The following is a 13,956-nucleotide window of genomic DNA, read 5'->3' as shown; positions in this document are numbered from 1 at the left end:
AGCAAAAAAAACATATTTGACTGTTCTGTGAAAAGAAGAGCTTGTAGGGTTAAGGGATTTTTTTTTTTTTTGTCATTGTTTTAAAGCCAATTGCAAGGGCCTGGCTAACAAGGACATGGCTATTCACGTCCCATTTTAATGGAATAGATTTAAACTCAAGGATAATGGATGGCAATGCTAAACTTGAGGAGAAAAGTAAAGATCTAGGCAAGACAATTTTACCTACCCCAAGCAGGTCCAAACCTTCCTTGTATCCTCCTGGTTGTTACATGGGTTTAATTCTCCATTAGTTATAATTTTAACGCCTACAATGAGCTCTTGATTTCTACTTTCTTACCCCATACTGCAGGCCTACTTGGAGATTTTCTTTCTGGTGACAAATCACTCCATAAGCTCAGAACTTCTCCCACAAATGTAACTGTCATGACAGAGATGTCCACCCTACCCTAAGCAGAACTGCCACAGCTTAGAACCTGACAGCCACTCCTGCAGACAGTCATGACATTTTCTCCCTAGTGTTATCTGGCAAAGCTACAAAAGGGGCACGGGAGCTTTGGACCCCAACTCTGGAGGGTCACTGCCTCACTCAGTCACATTCAGGTGATATCCAGACTTCCAGATATCTTTCCATATCAATAATTCCTGCTGTGAAAGCTCTGAAATAGAACTGACCTCAACAGACATCACAAAAACAGTCATTCCCAATTTTAAAAAATTCCAACTAAAAATATATTCTATAAATACAGGCTTAAATTCTTGATAACTTCCATTCACTCTTCTGACCTACTGTTTCACAGTTCATCTGTCCAGTACTGACTAGGAACTTGACACTGCGCCCTTTTCTCAGATTTACCTTGATCTGAAATCAGTTCCATGTTCAGAACAGCAGCACCATCCTTCCTCCACTGCCTATACCTATGCTCAGGAATCACCGCTCCTACTGTTTCTCCAAACAGCTGCTAAGAGCAACTGGAGAGAATACAGACTTCTGAACTGGGAGAGAAGACAGACTTCTGAACCAGCCTCAAGTGTCAGCTGCACACCTCACCTATGGCACTAATCCTCCATCCCAAATTACAGATGCTACCACACCATACATGCTTATGCTGCCCACTCTACAGAAATATTCACCTGCCTTGTACAGCTCCACATCAGAGCACTGATCCATTGAACAAGACTTGTCAATCATTCTCTACACTTGGAAATTCATCACAATAAAAGACAGTTGTTTGTTTGTGGCCTTTTCCTCCAGAGAATGACACTATAAGATTTATACCAAAACATTTAGTCCAGACCATTACCAGATTGGTGAATTTCCAAAACGGGATTGGGAAAGAGGCTATATCAGGGAAAGTGTGATCACTATTTTTGCGTGGTATTTTTGGTTTCAGTGTCTGATGGGTATCTCCAAACTTTCAACAGAAACTTTATCACGAAGCATCTGTATGTTTATGCATAGTACACAATGTGACAGACCTACAAAGTCAAGGAAAGGACAAAATTACCAGAGATCATATTTGTCATAAAACCAGTTTGGCATTCTCTCTCATTTCTGCACATAATCCTTTTCCAGATTATGCCCATATTTTCTACTTACCTAGCAAGTATGGACAATTGTTGAAGCCATTGTAGAAGCAGAGTCTCTAAAAGACCCTAAACACAAAGGTATCGCATAAAAAACCCACACAGATAATCAAAATATTAAAAATTATGTACGCTATGTAAAATTTTATATCTAGTAGCCACCTTCTAGGACTTTAAACCTCTTCTTAAGCTCATTCCAAATAAAAAATTTTATATGTTAATTCACAGAGACAAAATTTAAATTCTTACCAGATCCATTAAAATCATATCGTGACTTTAGGAAGTATCCCTTCCAGTAGTCATGTATAACAGAGCTTAGGTGTGCCACTACCTGTAAAATCAAGGCTGCAGACTAAAACTGTAATAAAAGACTTGCAACTTAAAGTGAGGAGATCTGAATGCATATCAAAATAAAATTTAAAGGAAGTTCAGCACCAGCCATGTTCAAAACTTTCTGTAGGTAATCTGCCTGTAAGATCACACTCTCAGTTAAATATTTTCTTCAGAAAGGCCTTCTTCCAGCAGCAAACAATTGGTATTTTTGGGCAAACTAGTTTTCCAACCCAAATGCACAAAGGGACTAAAACAGGGGTTTCCACTGGAACCTGACTTCTTCATGAAGCTCTCATAAAACTGGAATAGACACCTGGCTGTAACCTAGGTAACAGCAAGTAAAGTCAAGTCCTGTGTAAACTATTATGTCTTTTAACAACCGGAAAATTAGAAATAAAAAGTGTAGCTCAGTACAGAAATCATGTACTGCAATCTACAAGATAAACAGTCCGTAAGTATTTCACATCCTTAAATGAAGCAGAGGCAGATACAAGCTTTAGAACTTGCAAATTCATTTTAGAAGGAACCTTCAGGTTCTTCTGAAGAATTTCTATGATCTGTCTTTACTAAAACGCAAATCTTAGCTCTGTCTTCAACTATGCAGAAAGCTACAGATTTTGCAAAACCAAGAAAGACTCAAGCTTACAATATATATATCTAAAAATTGCCATGACCTGACATATAAAAATTTTTGAATGACACATCCCTTTCTCTGCCTTTGATTCCAGACCAATGTGATGGGAAGACCTGGGAGTTTTTCTAAAACATCATTTCCAAAAAAAATTTGAGAAGGTCACATAATTCAGCTGCCTGGAAATAAATACCATTCTACATGACCTATTCCTTATCTATGTGAGCATATTTTCCCTCTCCTCAAAGTTTCTGCTGTAGTTCCTGCTGCTGCAGCTCTAGCGGTGTCAGCCAGTAACACCACCCAAGGCAGGCCGAGGGGGCTGCTTGTATTGTCACTGTCACATGGTGTAAAATTGCTGTGAGCAGGATGAGACAATGATGTTCGTGAATGACAGCAGCTGTTCTGTGCTGGCATGCCACGAGCAGAGCTGTAATCACAGCCAGGTGCAATGGTGGGAATTTTGGGGGATAAAGGCAGTGCTTGCACCTGTGGCACTCGGTAACTTCTAGCCATGCAATATTTGTTCTTTACAGACCATCTGTCATTTTGACAAGCTCCCTACCTGACCATCACTGGAGCAGCCACCTTTTTTATTCCTTACCAAGGCCTTTCTCCCTTTTGTACACCATCCAATTTCTGCCTCATGCGTGCCTCATAAACAGAAAAGGATATGGTAACTATGGTGTAGGAACCAGTGAATCATAAGAATTTGAAACACTCCTAGTTACAGTGATCAAAGCTAAATCCTTTAGGAAGATTATCCACACCAGAACCATGAAAAAGAAATGTGACTCAAGTACTTTCATACTGCATCTTCGAGATAAAGCACAATCCCCTGTGCAACTGCGAAGGGCTACCTCCAGTTACGCTTAACTACGGTGGGAACACTGTAACAGGGGCTGCTCTGCCTCTTGATCTATCGATGCAGTTCCAGGCCTGGCAACCGGCTGCGAACGCAACAGTCCTCAGGCTGAGACCACAACTCTGAGGCCATTCAAGAGAAGGTTTATTCGGAAGACAAAGAAATAGAGAAAAATAATACAAATCAACCGCACATTTAAACAACGAGGCGTACGAGCCTTACAAGCAAGGGATGAGACTCCAAATCCACTCGCGCCCCTGCACCCACCGCCGTGTGAAACGGCGGAGGGGCAGCGCTCGCAAACGATGCGAGTGGCGACGATTTCACCACTTCTCCAAAAATACGGCTCCTGGGGGAGCCGGTGTGCCCGAGGTACGGCGGGAGCGGAGCGGAGGGGCAGGGCGAGACCCTTCCCGGCGGCGCGGCCCGGCCAGGCGCTGCTCGCTCCTCGGAACTTCGTCCCCAGCCCCGGCAGATGAGCGAGACCCGCACCGCGGCCACCACCCCCCGAACACCAACACACCCCTCAGCCTCCGCCACCGCGCCCGGTTCCGGCTCCTGTCGCCGCTTTTGCATTTTCAGAAGCACTCTGGCCGCCCATTCTGGCCGGCGTCTCAAGGAGGGCACCGCTCTCGCCCAACTGCGGTCGCAGTTCATTGTCCCTTCACAAGGGAGAGGGGAATGACCCATCCCGCGCAGGGACATCGGCACGGCCCGGGCAGATACCACGGACAGCGAGCCCCCACCGCCCCACCCCGACACCGAGCCCCGAGCCCCGCGGGCAGAGAAGTTGGGAGCGGCGCGGGCGCTCCCCGCTCCGGGCAGCCCCCATCCCTCCCTGCCCCCGCAGGACGCGGGCAGCGCCCGCAGCCGCGGGACGCCCGCGGTTCGCGGAGCAGCAGCGGTGGCGGCAAACACCTACCCGGAGAGCTTCCCAATCTTCACAAAGCTAAACACATCCATCCATGCGGCCGGCTAGTTCTGCCCGTCACACTCACTCACTCCAGCAGCAGCAGCGGCGGCGGCGACGGCAGCAGCTCCATGTCGGGAGAAGGTTGCGTCCAGCGGCAGCAACAGCCCTTGCGAAAAAGCAGGAGCCGGCGGAGACAGCGGCTGCTACCCCCCTCCGGCGGGGAGCTGGGCGTGCAGCATCTCGCAGGACCGGCGCTCATCTGCGCGCAGCCCTCCCCCTCCGCTCCCCCCCGGGGGAGGAGCGGAGCGGAGCGGAGCGGAGCGGGCGCCGGGGTGCCCGGCAGGAGCGCTGCCCGCAGCCGGCGCTCCGCGAGCCGGGGGAGGCGGCAGCGCCCCGCCGCCCCTCTGCAGTACCCGGAGGAGGGAGGCGGCGGGGGTGCCGAGGAGAGCGCAGGGTGTACGGGGTGCCTTCTCCTCTGGCCGTGTGCCGCTCCGGTGGGCGAGCGGAGGACCAGCGCCGATCGCCCGCTTCAGCCCGAGGCGGCGCTGCGGCCGCCGGGCCGAGCCCAGGGCTCCCCACAGGGCCTCCCGGAGCCGCGGTGCCGGGGAAGGAAGGCGAGGGGTCGGGGTGTGAGGGGCACGGCTGCGGTTCCCCGGGGCAGGGACCGGAACGCTGAGCGAGAAGGGAAGGGGAGCTCTGGTGAGTAGGAGGCGACACCTCCCCAGCCCACGAGCAGCACCCTGGGCCTTGCAAAGCAAAAACTTGGGAAAGCAGAGAGCCGTCTTTGCTTCGACGATCACACAGCTCCATGCAGTCCCCGAGGGTGAGGAAAGGCCTTTCGGCTTTCAGCCCTCGCACTGAGTGCTCGTCAGTGGTGGACCGAGGACAGGCACCGGGCTGAAATCCACCGCCTGGCTTCTGGCACTATCCTGTGATCTCTCTATACATGCCAGGAAAGAGACCTGAACGGACGGCGTCCTCGTTGTGGCAGGAACATGACTAGGCTGGTTTGTGGCAACATAATTAAAGTCAAGCATTCTTCATACCACATCTTGTGGAAAAATGATAAATCTGGGGCTCCTGACACAAGAACAAGAACAGATGCATTATACTTACACTATACCTTATACTTATGTCTTGCGTCAGGCTTTAAATGAGGCACTGGAGTTTAGGTCTCCATAAGTGTCCTCTGAGTGAACAGAACAGGAAGGCAGGTGAAATTCAGATTCATCTCCACACAAACTGCACTGTAATATAATAATTCTCAGTATGGGAATGGATTTTCTCCACTTAAGTGTTTTCATTTGTGTGTTTGTTCTCTGAATAGATTGATATGTGCTTAACTTCGTGCCTTCAGAGAGTTTCAGTCTCTTCTGCAGGCTTGCACCTGCACCCTCCCACCAACCAAGAACTTAGAAAATTACAGTAGAGCTCAACACGTATACTCCTGCAGCCAGATGAAAACAATGCACTTTTTTAATATTAAAACTTGTATTGGTAAAAGAACAAAAAGAACAGGCCGTACTAACACAGTGTGAATTGGGTTTCAAACTATTCTTTAAAACAATAGCAACAAAGAATGATTGATCATCTATTTATATTGGGAGAACATTGAACTGCCAGCTAAAAAGCACTTGCTGGCCTAGCATAGATGTAAATGGCTTGGGCATATTCTGAAACACCTTATGAAACATTTTATGCTAGTGCATCAAAATATTTATGTGGTACTTACATGTACTCTATTTATTTATTGTTATACTAGATTTTTTTAAAACTGCAGAACCTCTGCCTGTCATTCACGCTGCTCTATTGATTGGTAAAAGCTACAAAGATAACACAGTTTCAGCTGGTTAGAAACTGATTTATTTATAAATCTGTCATTATTTATTTATAGACTGAGGAGATAGGCCAAGATCCTACAAAGCTAACTGAAGCTGATGCAATGATACACCATATATAAGATTAAGCACATATGTTCCATATCAAACAAGGTTCTCGTCTTGAGCACTTCATGCTCCAAGGCTTGTCACATAAAGGTGCCTTAGAGCATAGTGGTGAGTGCCAGAAAAATGAAGAAATTCTAAGGGGTCGCTGGAATTTCTGTGGTTTCAGGGTCTTTCAGTGAAAAGGCAAATGTGATCCTAGGATATACTGGCTGAAATATTTCTAGTAGAGATATGTAGAAAAACAGAAAGCATAAGATCAGATCAGAAATGGCATACTCAGCTTATTCAAAAAGTACATTTATGAAAAATGAGAGCAGGTGCAGGAGTGTTAAAGGTAATGACGAGTCAGTCTTATGACATGAAAGAGTTTTGTCTAGCAAAACAATGACTAAGAGATAAAAAAGATTTTTGTTTATAAACATCACTATTGTAAACACAGGGTGTGTACCCAAAATGATAGGCCTTTATGAAAGTCATTAAAATTTGAAATGAAGCTGAAATTATCTCCTCTTTCTTTGGCTTTTCCAAATAGAAATACATGCCATATTGCTGTGTTTATCGTTACTTTTATATTTTTGTTTTCCTAGGCAGAAAGTATTGCGACATTGCAAATTTTCCAGAATGCCTGTGGAGATACTCTTGGACCAGCCAACATGCTTGAGGTCCATTAATAGCAGTATCACAGGAGTCTTACTCCCAGATGTGAGACATGAAAAGAGAACCTGGGCAAGTGTCCTTCCTACTGTGCTAAATGCTGATAGCCTTTTGGAGCTGTGCAATGTGAGAATCACACATGGGGAAGGAGGCTGGGGTATGAGAGTGAACTTTGGTTCATGGTTCTTTGGCTTCTGCTGTCATAGCAACTGGATACAAAACTGTCAGTCTCATAGTAAAAGATTAAAATTTGCCTACCCAAAGAAGCGAAGTGGTGGGCGTTGTTCTGTTTCAAGAGTGAGTGTTCATATGTGTAGTTTGGACTGGCTTTGAAACCATCAACTGTACACTGAAATAATATTTTCATATTTTATCTTCATTTGCAGAAATATCAATTAGACTGTGTCATGACTGCACACTTGCACATACATTTATACCTTTCAGTTACTACAGTGGGATTCTTCTCAATAACTACCAAAATTTTAGGATCCAGCCTCAGCTAGTCATACCTTACCTCTGTGGTGCACAGGTACTTACCTCTCCAAACCATCTCTTTCTAGGAAAAGTGACATAAATTGCCTTCTGCAGGTGCTTTATTTTCTTTGTTAACTGCAGTGAAAAGAAGCACAGATGCCTACCTTTGACTACAGGACTGTCTTCCAGATGACTGAAGTCAGGTGAAGTGAAACCCATTTGAATGTGACAAAGGTACATGTAAAAGCTGAATGAGAACAGGCAGCCAGAGACAGCAAACCAACATGAACTCAGTATCTCAGTAACAAATAATAATTGAACATGAACATTTCTGATCTGAAAGTAAAAATCTGACATCAGTTCCTGACGTACCTGGCTTTTTACTTTTTTTTTTTTTTTTTTAGAATAGCAGAGTAAATATAGCTTTTTGAGGATGCTTTGTTACCATGTGCTATTGTCTTTTTATTATGCCTGGCCAGAGTAATCAAATTAGGACGCTTAATACTAATGCTTTTGTAATCATAGATATCCTTGTGTAGACTGTGGGCCAGTAAAAGCTTTAAATTTATATAGTATGGCAATTTCATAGGCATTTTTAGAGAAGGAAACCTGTGTCATTTTCTGATGCTCCCTGTTCTGAAAGAAATGGCAGACATATGTAATGCAGACAGGAATGCTATACTATCTAAACTTTACAACCAAGTAATCTGTAAAACCAGTCACTGTAAAGACTTAATTTTTTGAAAACCCTGTTGTTTTGATCCTAGAGAATCTGCTATAAAGATGCATTGTATATATCTTTACAACTGACATGAAGAAACCTTTTTTTTTTTTTTTTGGTGTTCCTGAGTCCTAAGGTTTTGGGTTTTTTTTTTCTGAGGCACTAAATAATCCCCAGAAGAAGATGCTTTGAGATTTCCTGGATAGCAAGCAGCACAAACATTTAGCCCTGCAGCTGGATCAATAGTATCTCTTTATATCATTTAGAAGATGCATCAAATTTGATCCCAGATAATTTAAATGAAGACAGGTAGAATCCTAAACCAAACACATAATATTTAAATACTTCTGTAGGTTTCACAAGTTTTTCTCTCAGTGAATTAAAAACTCATCACTATAATTTTTTTAAGACTAGTCAAGTAGGGTTTTTAATGATTTGGAATCTTTTAAAAGATATTTTAAAGTGCTGTGTCTCATCTTCAAAATGGTTTAAAATTCATCAAGTTGGAATGTTTTTTTTTAGATAAGAGCTGAAGGTTCTATGATTTTTCTGCAGTGCTTGATATTACTCATATCCAAATGGCAACAGTGTGTAAAGAAATGTGATAATAAAATCCATTGAGTAAGGCGGTGTTAATACATAGCTGGTGATGCAAAGTTTTAAGGGAAGATATTTTGTCATTGTGATCTCCTACTTACCGATTGTTATTTCTAAAGATAGTTGGTTATGATTCTGTCATGTAGTAAGTCCTGTAATACTCTGGGTACTTGTATTTTAAACTGTTACATTCTTTTTTTCAGCCTTAAGCCTTTGAAACAGGCATTTTTTAGAATACATTTCTATATCCTGGTGCTTACTAACACTATGCAATTCTATATAAAAACATTGTAATCATTACAGATTTTTTTTTCCATGTCTCTATTTACAGCATTATCAAGAAGTCCCTCTGCTTACATTGAATCTGTGCACCAGCTTCTACCTGTCATTTTTGGCACCTGTGTCAAATAGAGCTTTTTTCAGGCCTGTTTTATAATTGACGCATACAGAGTGCCTGTATGTTTTCAATTTTGCTGAAATTTATTGTGGTGGTCATGGTATATCAAAGTCCAAAATTAGATCATAGATAAAAAATCTAAATAGCAGATAAGATTTTCTTTCATGCCAATTAAGAAACAAATCTAGAAGCCAAAAGGATACTGAATTGCATACAACAATATAAACAAGAATATTGTAACTGATGCAACAATTCTACTGAAGCCACACATATGTAGTCAAACCTGTATTTATCAAGGCAGTTAACAAAAACTACTGGTTGCTATTATGAACTGAAAACTTTTGTAGTATATTGAGCCTGTAGCATTAGAAAAACACCATTAAATGGAATATTTGTCTATGCTGCAGTATGCAGATGAGATCAAGATAAGGGAGAGGACTTCAGACAACATTTTCTACTTCGATGAATAAGACAATGCTAATGCATTAGCTATTTTTAAATGAAATTATCTTTATTAAAAAGGATTCACTTTTCTGGAATGGTTATGTATTAAATATTCAAATCAGAATATGGAAAGGACTATCCATATTCTACAGTTATCTGTAACTTATCTACAGTTGTTCTTTTACTGACAAATGGACCCAATTCAAGAAAATGTTAGACATGAGTATAATCAGCCCTATTCATGGCTTCACTTAATCTAAAATATAACTTGAAACAATCACAAAGTTAAGCACGTGTTTAAGTGTTGGTTGAATAAATATGACTTCACAAATCATAAGAAAATATATATAGATGAATCAGAAGAAAAGAAATTTGCAATGCTAATGTGCAAGTACTTGTGCTTAAAATTTATTTACAATAAAAGGAAAATTAAGGAAAAGTAAAACCTCTCAAAGGCAATCCTGATTCTGCGATCAGGGCTTTTTTCATACTTTAACCAAAACCAACTGCAGAATGAAAATTTTGTGACAACTTCAGAGAAAATGATCAAAGTATGAATTTCTAAATTAATAAAATGTTAAAAAGCAAGACTGAAGTCCTTCTACTACTATATCTGATTAAATTATCAAATGTGTGTTGAATTTTAAAAATCAGAGGCATATTCAATTTTCTTTTAAGATATCAAAACCAAAGATAAGATTGTTATGGTAGAATTGTATTGGGGTAGGAAGCCTTTGTTTTTGTTTGTAGTCTGGAGTTTCAAATATTTATTTTATTATTCCCAGTAGCAGATTATTATATTAGTTATGGATTAAGAATTTGCCAGCTTGTCTGTATTTGTTTTTCTTCTGTGTTAGAATGGGACATTATGGTGAAACTCAAGAAATACTGCAAACTTTTGTTCTATGTGCATTTTCCTGGCAAGTATATGTAAACATGGGCACAAAGAGGGGGAAAAAAGCAATGTCACAGATGCAAAATAGCTTACAGTCATAGGAGAGAGGGGAAAAAAAAAGAAAAAAAGAGATTTTCCCAATGAACAGAAACTTCACAGACACAGCATTTGTATCTGGGTGCCAAAACCTAGTTTTCTCAGTCCATATTTAGGCACTTGCACATAGGTGGCCTACTTGTCAGTAATACTAAACATTCACAAATGAAAAAGAGATTGCTAGGTACTTTTAAAAACCAAGCAGCTTATTGCCTGAGTATCTGAAGAGGCAAACTTCAACATGTAGTCTTAAAATTTCCAGCCTGTAGTTTGAAAGATCTCACACCCCATATTTTATCCACTACAATGTGTTCCTTTGATCTTAATTGCAGGTTTAATACATCTAGGCCTGTGAATTATATGTGAGGTCTCAGGCAGAGGAATTACTCTTAGCTAAAGTAAGTTACAGCACACTGCAGCTGCTCTTCCTGACCATAGCATCAGCACAACAGCCAGTCTGTACATCAGGGGCTGTTCTCAGTGTAAATCTGTTTTTGCAAGGTGTGTACAGGCAACTGTTTCATGTGGCTTGCATTAAGAATGTTGTTTTTTCCAGGCAGAAGAGAAGACTGCCAATCTGTAGTCAAATGTACAGTAAGGTAGTTACTTGCTCAGCATACTGAGTAACATGATAAGGAGTCTTGCGTGCTCAAGACACTTCTGTTTATTCAAGTGACCACTGGTGAGTGTCACTAACGATTTTGATTTCTGTTCAGGCTCTCTAGTGCTTCTAGAACAGAAAATGAATCCCTAATATGTCTTAACAGTAAGTACTGGAGGGTAACTATCTTGGGAATATGGTATGTGGAAAGACCAGCAGGGACTGCAAAGCTGAAAGGGACAAAAACATGCCATTAAGTTCACATAATTTTCTTAAGAAAGTATGCACAATATTTAGAAATGTACTGCAGTTGATGAAAGTTATTCTGTAAATGCAGTGCATTTAGAAAACTATTTACTACAATGTACAAGCCTAATGCTTTCAGTTAGGAGGAAATAGAAAACCAGCCTTCCAGTCCCCATCAGCAAGTGGCCTTTCACGTGCCTGAGTAACCTGTGAAGGTGAAGTGACTCTTGTGCCATGTTTTCTGCTAACAGAAATCTGTTTGCCCAGATCATCAAGAAACATTGACAGAGAGCTTCACACCTGTACCCACTTCTTTGCCTACCATTTCTAGTCTGGGTAAAATTTATGACCTGTTTTATCTCCATGCTCATTACCTCAGACACGTTTTATCCTTCCCCCTCTGCAGCATGCTGCACCCTGAGGTTGAAAGCAAAGAGATGGACTGCAGAGCATTCTCCAGGGCAGGCTGTTCAGCCTAGATCGTGCACCTTGATCACACAAATGGACATGCACACCTTCTGGCGTCAAAAAGGAGTCAAAGAGCCAACACACAGCATAAGAACCATCAGTCTGTGCAGATCAGCTTACAGGGTAGAGACATTTTAGAGCACAATGCAAGATCACTTTCTTTGTGCTCCCTAGTAGAAACAGTCTTTAGAATTCACTGACATTTAATCATGTGCCTCATATCACTTCTTTTCAGAGCAGCTATTTTGGTGCTATGTGGGGGTTGTCACAGAAATGGTTGCCTAATTCTGATCTAAATTTTGTAATGTGCACCCAGATCTTCTACAGATATGCATTTTACATCCAAATGCAATAATAAGAAAGGAATTAAAAGTGATTCCATTTAATGAAAGAGCAGTAACATACTTAGCAGATATTCCTAGCTCTTGCAAAAAAGAAACATAGCACAATTTCCACAAAGCCCATGGGAAAATTGTTCCCACTGCCCAGCCTATTGCTTTAGTTTCTGTAGCTGCAGGTGAATGGAATTTTAGTCAAATTCAAAAAATCAGGACTTGTTCCATGTAAACATTTGGGGGTTGGTATTTTCAAATCACAGCAGGCCTCATAAAATGCCTGGAGTTCAGAACTATGTTGGAGCTTAGCAGCCAGAATAATATCAGTAAAACTGTCAGGAAGCTTGCTGGCTTCATGCAGCAAGGAACACAGAGCTATATGAGATTTTTCCTTTTACTTGCAGTGGAGCAGTAAGAAAGAGGTGAGGAAAGGGGCTGCTCGCTTTATGTTCCATGAAATACTTTTGTGACTGTAGATTTAAATCAGTCCAGTGAGTACCTTATGAGTGGTTTTAAGATGATATAAATGTCCTGTTAAAATCTTCTTGTATTTCTCTGCTGAGATTAGTACAATTATTTGTTTACAATATGCCAAAGCAGTTTTTTCCCCTGGATGATTCTTTCAAAGTTAGGTTATTGCATATCTGCATTACATTATTCAGAAATAAAAGTTTCATCTGAATGAAAACTGAAATCTAAAATCTTAGATTTTTAAAAATGAGACAAAGAAGACATAAAGAGAAATTGAATTCTCTATAGAGTTGTTACAAATCCGATGTGTTTTGAAGGGTAGTCCATGATTTACAGATTTCTGATTGGATGGAAATTCTGCTTTGTCTGCTGTAGTCCTCTAGAAATTCCTCCCTTTACCTCCAAAGCCTGCTGACCTGCTCTGTCATCTTTGGTTTTGTCTTCTAAACCAAACCATGCATGATGTCCAGACCCCCTTCTATAACTTACCTTTTCTGTGCATCCTGCAGTCTCCTGAACCTTCTCTCTTTGAGCACACTCAGTGCCCCTTGGGGAAGGAAAAACCTCCCCTTCCTCCAACAGGTTCCTCTTAAAAAAAGCACAAAGTACACTTAGGGGAAATAAATCAGATGCCCACGAAATTCCAAGCCAAGTCAGCCCCACTCATAAGAACCAAGTCTTTTCAGACTGCCTCAAGAAACACATCTAGGAGAGAGATGCACAACATCTGGTGTAACAATTCCTTGAGACTCTATTGGCTTAACACAGTTTGAAAACATGTCAGGATATTGGAAGTTTTGAAACACATAAATTAAAAATACATATTTAGTTGTATCAGACCATCCACTTGAATAATTATTCTGGTTATCCATCAGGCCAGCTCCATAATGCTGGCTGTCCTCCAGGGCCCATTTCTCCTATGTCTCTGCCAGATGAATGGCCAAATTGTCAAAAAGCCATTGAAGTAGGAAGATTAATAGAACCACAGTTTAGGGGTCATGACTACACCCATCAGCTTCGTGCTTAAGACGTTTGCATTTGATAGGAACAAACTCTGCTTACCTGAAAGTCACCTTACAACTTCTGAGCAGTTCTCCCTGTGAAGTCACTGGAGACTGACTGCAAGCATTTTCTGAGGGCAGTTCTGTCCATCTAAGGTCTGACTGGTTGTTCAGCTTGTGTTTTGGTTTTTTAGGGGGAGGAGTGGGAGAATTTAGAGGTGGGGTTTCATCTCTGCACCACTGCTTGTGCTCCTGAATTGGATATCTCAGGTAGTGTCTGTGTC

Source organism: Onychostruthus taczanowskii, unplaced genomic scaffold (assembly GCF_017590055.1).
Source record: "Onychostruthus taczanowskii isolate IOZ18803 unplaced genomic scaffold, ASM1759005v1 scaffold52, whole genome shotgun sequence".
NCBI lineage: Eukaryota > Metazoa > Chordata > Aves > Passeriformes > Passeridae > Onychostruthus > Onychostruthus taczanowskii.
The sequence above is the reverse complement of the archived record's forward strand: the minus strand, read 5'-3'. Positions refer to the sequence as shown.